The sequence below is a fragment of the Triticum aestivum genome, chromosome 5B (genome assembly GCF_018294505.1).
Source record: "Triticum aestivum cultivar Chinese Spring chromosome 5B, IWGSC CS RefSeq v2.1, whole genome shotgun sequence".
Taxonomy (NCBI): Eukaryota; Viridiplantae; Streptophyta; class Magnoliopsida; order Poales; family Poaceae; genus Triticum; species Triticum aestivum.
The window spans coordinates 173,563,798-173,573,871 of NC_057807.1; the positions used below are offsets into that span (position 1 = coordinate 173,563,798).

The 10,074-nt window shown below is 44.8% G+C and overlaps 1 long non-coding RNA gene across 4 annotated transcripts; it reads left to right on the forward strand.

Moving 5' to 3' along the window:
* Positions 1–876: 876 nt before the first annotated feature.
* LOC123110942 (uncharacterized) lies at positions 877–4,922 on the forward strand. 4 transcript variants are annotated; one of them, XR_006453861.1, is made up of 4 exons: positions 918–1,289; positions 1,375–1,458; positions 3,139–4,771; positions 4,863–4,922. It is a non-coding gene; the product is annotated as an uncharacterized lncRNA (long non-coding RNA). The 4 variants fall into 4 exon arrangements; XR_006453860.1 differs by having other exon boundaries at positions 919–1,458; positions 3,139–3,213; positions 3,674–4,771; XR_006453858.1 differs by having other exon boundaries at positions 923–1,458.
* Positions 4,923–10,074: the final 5,152 nt, after the last annotated feature.

Sequence of the window (10,074 nt, forward strand, 5' to 3'; positions counted from 1 at the left end):
AATAAAAACGCTTCCAGCAAAAACGACATAAGCATTTGAGAGCTCTGCAATCGTTGAAGCACAACATTATCTCGGTTCCAACAAAAAAATTACATCGTTCCAGCAAAAACAAAATTTTGGTTCAACAAAAGGAAAATGCATTCGCAAAAATGGCCATCCCTCTTGCAGCTCCCTGAGTAGCCGGTTGCAGCTCCGACCTGCACGGTTGCAGACCCGACATTGAACGGCGTTGGATGCAGCACTCTTCACCGCTGGATGTAGCTTCCTCCTCGTGGACCTTGTAGCACATACACCACACCATCAGGTTGCAGCAAACCGGGGCACCGCTTCCAGTAAACAAGATGTGCATCACAATTGAATGGCGATGGTAGCAAAAAACGAAAGGGGTTGTAACAAAACAAAAAGGTGGATCCAGCAAAAATAAATACCTGGTTCCAGCATGAACTCGCCGCCACCGTGGCCGGTTGCAGCTTGGCCATGGTGACGGGCGCACCCTGGCTGCGGCGGCCATGGACAGGGCGCGCATCCAGCTGCTGGCGGAGGCGGACAAGGCGACGAGTGCGCCCGTCGCTGCGAGCGGCCATGGAGAAGGGTGCATCCCGCGCCGGCGATCCACATACGAATCAGATGAGGCGCATCTATTTGCCGACGGCCACGGCGGCGAGCTTGCCTCCTGGGTGCGGGTGGATGGGAAGAAGACGCGGCCGGCTAGATAAGAATACAGATGGGCACCGAATGGATAAGAAGAGGAAGACAAGAGTAACGGGCGGTGCCTGGGTCACCAACAGCCACGCGTTTAGTGCTTAGGTGTGATGACATGGCTAATCAAATCGGAAAAAAATCCCACGACACGCACTCGGCCGGCCGAAACTTTGGCCGGTGTGCCGGTCGCAAACATTTACCTTTGTTTAATGGGTCCCAGCAGTAGTAGTCTTGACTTTCCCCATCCCAGAGTCTTCTTTACTTCTCCGTTCTTCTTTCCCGTAATTATTTCACACAGTGAGAATGTTTGTCTTTGCTGAGATCCCCTTTCTCCTATCCTTATTCTCTCAGCTCACCCACAAATTGCTGCTACCGGACAGATCCAATCAGCTTGCTTTCTTTACTCGCTGCATTGAGGTTGCTCGTCCTCCACCTGAATCCACTCCGCTGCTGGTTCTGCTACAGGTTTAGCATCGACGGCAGCTGGTTTGGCTGCTCGTACGCCTCATCGGTCTCTTGTAAATGGCGATGGAGGGGTAGCAGCGCTCAAGGATTAGCTGCGCCAGGGAGATAGTGAGATCGACTTGGTAATGGATTTCATCTCCCGCGGGCTCGCAGTCCTCTTGGATCCAGCTTTAGTATGAGGATGCTGACGGCATTTTCTTCCCCAAGAGCACAAGCCAGAAGCATCATCTATATATCCACTCGAGGCAGCTCGGCACTTCACAGCAACATTATTCGAAGTTCAACCTGCAGGTCCCCCTTTTTCCTTTTCCCGACTCTGTCATATTTCCCTTTTTTCTTAACCTTTTCCCCTTTTTGTGCGATTCTACCATAATATAATTAACAAAAATGCATGTTAGTGTTAAATATTTCATCATTTTTCCTTGAAATCTTGAAAAAACATGTGATTATTTTTTTAAGTGGTCTATAAGTGTTGACTGAGGTACAAAATAGATACAAGTTAGAGAAAAATTTAAAATGTAAATATATGTCTGAGCAGGCATACCAATGCAAATTAGTAGTGACCGAAAACGTCTTATATTGGTTTACATAGGGAGTACTACATATATTCATTGTATCATCGTGTACAATGACTGCTCTTTTTTTCAATTGATTGACTCAGAGCTAAGTTACTAAATGATGATAGTAAGTTTTGAATGTGAAATACATCTTAAGGTGTAGAGTTAATTTGTTTTTGCCCCCTCCACTTTTTAACGGGCTTAGGGCCGGCATTGGTAGTGTTAGTCCCCCCTACCCCTATTAATATTCGACAAATTCAAGCAACAATTAGTACATTTGTGATTAGCTATAGTTTAAATATTTCGTAGAGAAGAATTAACATATAATTAGTGAATGTGAGAACATGTCTGATTGCATTGTACATATGAAATATTACAATGCCCCCATGCTCTCACTATTGGTTTGCATTAAATAATAAGCTTGTAGAATCAAATGCCACATAATATATATTGTCTATGCTTGTTAGGCATGAACTATTTTCAACTGTTGATGCATGTTTGCAATACTTTGCAATGAAAAATTAATATATAATAGTTGAATATGAAAACATGCCTGATTGCATTGTACATATGAAATATAACAATGTCCTGATGCTCTGACTATTGGTTTGTATTAAACAATAAGCTTGTAGAATCAAGTATCACATAATCTACATTGTCGGTGTTTGGTAGTACTGAACTATTTCACGTGTGGATGCATGTTTGCAATACTTTGGCACGGTAGTAGACCATATTCGACCTGCCATATCATGTTAGGATAGTTAAGTCAGATTTTATTTTAAGGATATTTCGCAGTGTACTAAATTTATATGTATGCAATTCTTATGTAAGAGGCCAGTGGCCTCATCTACTGAAAGAAGCATCATGCTGAAATTGTGTTATTTGTTCATACCATTAGAATATTTCTTTATAGGCTATGTTTGTGACCACATCGTCCTCATTGCTATCTTCATCATTTACCATTACCCATAGTCCATCCCTTTTTTTGACTCTTGAGAAGGCTACGTATAATTGTCCATGTGCGAAAACTTGTTCTGGTAGATATAATCCTACCTTGTTTATGGATTGTCCATGGCTTTTGTTGATAATCATAGCAAATCAAACTGATGTAGGATATTGTCTCATTTTTAGAACAAATGGCCATGCTAATTCAGTTGGCGGCATTATTATTCTTGGATAATGTACCTTTTCTCCCACATGTGTTCCCGTTGTTATCTATGCTTCGATAAATCTTGTTCCAAGTTGAATAGTCGCCATCCTTGTACCATTGCATAACCCCGCACTTTGGTTGAAATTATGTAGGAGCGTCATAAGTATGCCAACTTTTAATTTTAGCTTGTGATTTGGGATTCCAGGAAATGTTAAACTGTTCAAGAATTCCGTTGGATATAACACTTCCGTTTCTGCATTTTAGGTAGTTGCTTTGCATGCTATCGCAACTCAGATGGAGCTGGTGGCATCAGGACATGAAGCCGCTATCGAATTTAAGGTTGATCAGATATGAAAACCATATAATGCATCATACATATTTCTCTATATCATAGCAAGCAATCCCATTTGTTTATGTTACAGTTGTAGTATGGTTCTAGTCTTCTAGAGTATGTATTATCCTAATGTGAATACATTGGAACCAACATCCACGCATCAACCTTCTCTGGATGAGTAAAAGTATGAACCCAGACATATAGAATTGCATTACTTAATATCGAATACACATGATAGTTTTTTCTATTTGTAGATTATCAACCTTTTGAGCTAACATTTCAAACCTTTTTGATGAGCACTTCTTAGAGCATAACTGATGTATTATTGATCCATTAATAGGTCTGATTATTGTACATAATCAACCTTCTGAACTAACATGGCAAATCTTTTTAGATGAGCAATCCCTAGAGCATAATTGAGGTTTTATTGGTCCATTAATAGTTCCGATCTATAATTTCGTGAAGATTGTACCTAGAGGTGGTTTGATTGCTCGACGGAGCCGGCTGGTGCCTGCTGGAGGAAGACAATGAAGTTGACCTCGAAGAACATGAGATTTTGGTTGTATGTGGACTCTAAAGAGATATTCTTCTATTTGGAGAGACTGAATCTCTGTACATTGTTTGTGAGATTTTGGATTTGTTTGGAGAGTTTTGTACAAGTTCATGTTTTTTTGTGTGGGAGGATCATGAGAGTTTGTTCATGTTATGGTTGCCGAGAGAATATAACCTGTAGGCACTATTTTTAAGGAGGTCTAGTCACTCGTGCTATTGTCCAGCCTGTTTAGATCGGGAGATTGAGTATAAGGGATCTCACGGAAGAGTTTCCATCTCTATGTTTTTTTGGGTATTTTTTGGTCGCTCATGGCCTCCTGGGATAGTCCAGCCTTTGTACCTATTGTGATCTCACGGCACGGGCCCATCTGGTTTATGTAGATCTAATGGCTATTCTCTGTTAATCGGAAATAGACACACCGAATTAAATGTCGGATGTTTCTAATTATAGTGGGATTTTTAAGCTAATTATCTTTATTCTGATAAGCCCGTCAAATACTTTTTAGATATAATAGATGATAGACTATTGCTTTGAATCACTTGTGTCTTAATATTCATGCTATACTTAGATACATGATCAAGATTATGCTAGGTAGCATTCCACATCAAAAATTATCTTTTTTTTATCATTTACCTACTCAAGGACGAGCAGGAATTAAGCTTGGGGATGCTGATACGTTTCCGTCGTATCTATAATTTTTAATTGTTTCATGCTAATATTATTCAACTTTCATATACTTTTGGAAACCTTTTATACTATTTTTTTGGACTAACATATTGATCCAGTGCCTAGTGCCAGTTCCTGTTTGTTGCATGTTTTATATTTTGCAGAAACCCAATATCGAACGGAGTTCAAACGGGATAAAAACGGGCAGAGAATTATTTTGAAATATTTGTGATTTTTGGGAGGAAGAATCAACGCGAGACGGTGCCCGAGGTGGCAACAAGGGTAGCCCACGCCACCACTCCAGGTGGGCGCGCCCCCCACCCTCATGGGCCCCTTGTAAGGAGGTTGGTGCTCTACTTTGGCCGCAAGAAAAGCTAATTTTTGAAAAAATATCTGGGCAAAGGTTTCAATCCATTCGGAGTTACGGATCTCCAGATATAAAAGAAACGGTGCCAGGGCAGAATCCGAGAATGCAGAAACGGAGAGACAGAGAGATAGATCCAATCTCGGAGGGGCTCTCGCGCCCTCCCAAGCCATGGGAGCCAAGGACCCGAGGGGAAACCCTTCTCCGATCTAGGGAGAAGGTCAAGGAAGAAGAAGAAGAAGGGGGGCTCTCTCCCCCTTGCTTCCGGTGGTGCCGGAACGCCGTCGGGGGCCATCATCATCACCGTGATCTTCACCAACACCCCCGCCATCTTCACCAACATCTCCATCATCTTCCCCCATCTATATTCAGCGGCCCACTCTCCCATAACCCGCTGTACCCTCTACTTGAACATGGTGCTTTATACTTCATATTATTATCCAACGATGTGTTGCCATCCTATGATGTCTGAGTAGATTTTCATTGTCCTATCGGTGATTGATGAATTGCTATGATTGGTTTGAGTTGCATGTTTTATTATTGGTGCTGTCCTATGGTGCTCTCCGTGTCGCGCAAGCGTGAGGGATCCCCGCTGTAGGGTTTGCAATATGTTCATGATTTTCATATGGTGGGTGGCGTGAGTGACAGAAGTACATACCCAAGTAAGTAGGTTGTTTGCGTATGGGATAAAGGAGACTTGATACTTGAATGCTATGGTTGGGTTTTACCTTAATGATCTTTAGTAGTTTCGGATGCTTGCTAGAGTTCCAATCATAAGTGCCCTTTATCTAAATAGCACCTACTTTTTATTTACGTGCTCTTTATTATCTTGCAAACCTATCCAACAACACCTGCAAAGTACTTCTAGTTTCATACTTGTTCTAGGTAAAGCGAACAGTAAGCATACGTAGAGTCGTATCAGTGGCAGATAGGACTTGAGAGAATATTTGTTCTACCTTTAGCTCCCCGTTGGGTTCGACACTCTTACTTATTGAAAGAGGCTACAATTATCCCCTATACTTGTGGGTTATCACCGGCCACCTCCTCTCCGCCTGCTTGACCGGACGTCTCTGGAAGACGCCACGCGCCAGCCCTGTACCCCCCTCACTCTCCTCCCATGCCTTCCCTCTCCTCTGCTCTCTCTCCCGCCCGGTACCAAACGCGTCAGAGAGCGCCGCCGTGCACTGCCGCGGCCACAGCCACTCCCTCGCTCCCTCTCCGTCCCAGGCGTCTCTGCCTCGCCGTCTTCGTCCTCTCCACCGAGTCACGCGGCGCCAGAAGCTCTGCTGCGCCGCCACCACCGCCGTTTCCCTCGTCGACCACCAAAGATCGTCGTTGTCGATTCACTGCCCCGAGCGCCTCCCCGAGCCCACGGAGCTGCTCTTCGACCTCCTAGTGAGGTCCTTCACCATCTCCCCTTATCCCCATGGCCTGTAGCTCGCAGTAGCATCTCTCCCCGCCGTTACCGTGGCTAGAGCAAGCTCATCTTGCCCCTGAGCACGTCATCGCGCTCGTGCTGCTCCCAGGAGCAGATCTAGCCCACCCATTCGCCCCACCGTGCACCACATCGCCGATTCCAAGCACTCCCGAACTCCAATCGCGGCGCAAGTTGCTGCCACCGTTGACATAGACCACCGGAGCCGCTGTTGCGTGCACCACTCGACGCGGACGAGCCTCCCCGTCGCGTAGATGCCCTTCGCCGGCCATTTGGTCGCCGGAGGAGGAATCCCGAGCCCCTCCGCCATCTCTGGCCTTGCCGGCGACGAGCCCCGGTTCAACTCCGGCGAGTTTGACCCAGGTTTGACCCCTGTTTGACCCCCCAGGGTCACTGACGCGTGGGCCCGCCCCTGTTAATTATTAGTTAGGTCTAGTTTGGTGCTAATTAACCTAGATTAGTGCTTAACCTAACACTAACTAACTTTGTTAGTTAGTTGTGTCACTGACCAATGGGCCCCACTGGCCAGGTTTGACCCGGAGGGCGCCTATTGACCTGCTGAGGCCAGCATGACGCAATGCTAACGCAGTACTCGGTTTTATCTGGATTTAGTCTTACTCAGGAAATTCCAGAAAATAGTGCTAACTTCTAAAATTCATAGAAATTCAACCATTACTCCAAATGAAATAAATTATATATGAAAAATGATCAGAAAAATCCAAAGAATCTGTTTATGGCATTATCGTGCATGTTTGAGCAACGTAAAGCTTCTGTATACAACAATTTGAATTAATGGCATTTGAAATGTCATATATGGAGTTTGAATTTGAATCTTAGATTGAAACCAACTCCATTTAACCTGTTGCTAGTTGTATTAGCTCAATCCATAGAATACTGCCATGTCATGATCATGCACCATATTGTTGCATTGCATTGATTGTGTTCTTCCTTGTTTGCCGGTATTTGTCCCCTCTCAGTAAACGTGGTTTCAACGATGAGTTCGATGACACCGATGAAGAGTTATATCATCTTCAGAAGTGCTAGGCAAGCAAAACCCCCTTGTTCATTCTGATACAATCCCACTCTGTCGCTTCTGCTCTCTTTTACTACATTAGGACAACAACGATTCATCTGTTACTTGATGTGGTAGTTGAACCCCTTCTCCTCTACATGACCTGTCATTGCCACAGTAAATAGATGAAACCCACTAGTATGAGTAGGAGTTGTTTGAGCCCTGATGTGCCTACTCATTCATGCTTGTTTGTCATGCCTGCTACTGCTTAGAGTTGAGTCAGGTCTGATTCATCAGGGATGAATTGGAATGGTGATGAACAGGTCCTACTGTGTGTGAGCTAAGTGTATGAACACGATTTGGTAAAGGTAGCGGTGACAGGCCATGTAGGAGTACGTGGTGGGTTGTCTCATTGAAGCCATCCTTAGGAACTGAGTTTTGTGTTTGTGATCCATGAAACAGCTACTACCATGCATTGGGCCCGGAAATATGACCCCTCTCGACTTCTTAACCACCCTAGTCCTCTGTCCAGGAGTTGCAAGTAGTTTCTGGTGTTTGTAGTTGCTGGGGGCCGTGCGTAGCGCCGACCGGAGGGGTGGGCTGTGATGCGGTAGGCACGTGGCCGGGTATGCCGGGCGCCCGTTTGGTGTCGCGGAACCCTGTACACATCGTTCAGGGCCATATGTGGAAACCTCGGTCGGACTCCCTGCGGATGGAACCTGAATAGGCGATAAACCTGGACTAGAGACTTGAGTGTGTTAGGTAGGTCATGGTCTACACCCACGTCGGCTTTCGCTTGAAGTCTGTCGAGCACATGTCGTGTGCAGACGCTAAGTGGCGGAAACATGTATGAAGAAGTACACCCCTGCAGGGTTATAAATGATTTGTTCGAATAGTCGCGTCCGCGGTAAAGGACTTCTGGGTTGCCTATAACAGTTCATAGACAAGTGAAAGTGGATACTATAAAATGCACAAGACAAACGTGAGTGCTATGGATGGCGTCCTCGTAGGAAGACGGGAGCGGATCCATAGTGGTGTATTGATATGGTGAATATGTGGACTCGTGTTTGCCACCTCAAAAGAGTTACTTGCAGTCGTAGTTAAGGATAGCCACCGAGTCAAAGCTGGCTTGCTGCAGTTAAACCCCCACCATCCCCTTTGTTGAAAACGACGCATATGTAGTTAGTTCTGATGTAAGTCTTGCTGGGTACATTTGTACTCACGTTTGCCTATTTTATGTTTTGCAGAGAGACTTCCGTCTCGCTAGTAGTTCTGCGTGGACTTCGGCGTTTAGCTTGTTACCTCAGCTACGATCTTGTGCCCTCGGCATGATCTGGTAGTCAGGCTTCTCAGCCTTTTTCATTTGTAGATGTCTGTACTCAGACATGTTAAGTTTCCACATGTGCTTGACTTGTATGCTCTGAATGTTGGGTCATGAGACCCATGTTTGTAATATCTCGCTCCTTGGAGCCTATTGAATAAATACTTTGAGTCGTAGAGTTTTGTTGTGATGCCATGTTGTATTTACACATATCGAGCATATTGTGTGTATGATTGAAATGCTTGGTATGTGTGGGATCCGACAACCTAGTTATCTATCCTTTCTAGCCTCTCTTATGGGGAAATGTAGTCTAGTGCTTCCACTGAGCCATGGTAGTCTGCTACAGCCCGGTTTACCAGAGTCCTGTTAGCCCAGTTGCTATTGCTCTAGAACACTTAGACTAGCTGGCATGTGTCCTTCTTTGTCCTGTGTCTGTCCCTTCGGTGAAATATCACACGGTGTCTTTCGGAGTCCTGTTAGCCTGCTACAGCCCGGATTCCCGGAGTCCTGCTAGCCTAGTTGCTATAGCCCGAATTCACTCACTGATGACCGACACGTTTGTTGCTGGGTCATGTATGCCTGTCCCTGTAAGTTAGTGCCACTTTGGGTTCATGACTAGTCATGTCCGCCCGGGTTCTCTGTCATATGGATGCTAGCGACACTATCATATACGTGAGCCAAAAGGCGCAAACGGTCCCGGGCCAGGTAAGCTGGCACCCGTGGGAATACCGTGCGTGAGGCCGCCAAGTGATATGATGTGTTTCATGCTAGATCGGTGTCCTGATAGCAAGGTACCTCCACGACCTTACGCCTCATCAAGAACCCTATGTACTTGGTCAGCACGGTGCTGAGGGATACGCGTGAGCGCTATCCCATGTAGCAGAATGTGACGCCCGGATAATTAGGCTACAATAATTCCACGCTAATGATGCCACGTCACCACGAATACTGTTGTTAACCTCGCGATGCATCAAATCCCATTTAAATTCAAAATCAAGTAAACAATAAAAGTTTTCAAATGTCAAAAATTAAATGTTTTAAAGTTGACAAATAAATCCTAAGTCCAAATGGTGGAGGAACCACATTTTAGTAAAAAGATTTAAAGCACTAAAATGATTTAAACAGTAGCTAAACAACTATTTAAACGACTTTGGTATTTTATAAAATACTAGACTATTTTTATTAGGGTAAAACTTTTTATAGTAGTGGATTGTTCTGAAACATTATTTTAGGGGCTATACATATATTTGTCTAAAATTAAAATTAATGTGTAACTAAAATAAAACAAAAAAGAAAATTATGAAAAGGTAAAAAAAGGAAAGGAATAAAACAAACCCCCGACTGGACCTCTTGGCCCAGCTGCTAGCCAGGCCAAACCCCAGGTCGGCCCACCCCCTGGCCTATAACCAACCCGAGTGAAACCCTAGCCCGATCCCACTCTCTACTCCCCCGCCCCCCTGCCCACATCGCTCGATCCCCACCCTCTCCCTCCAGCGCCGCCAGGAGAGCCCCACG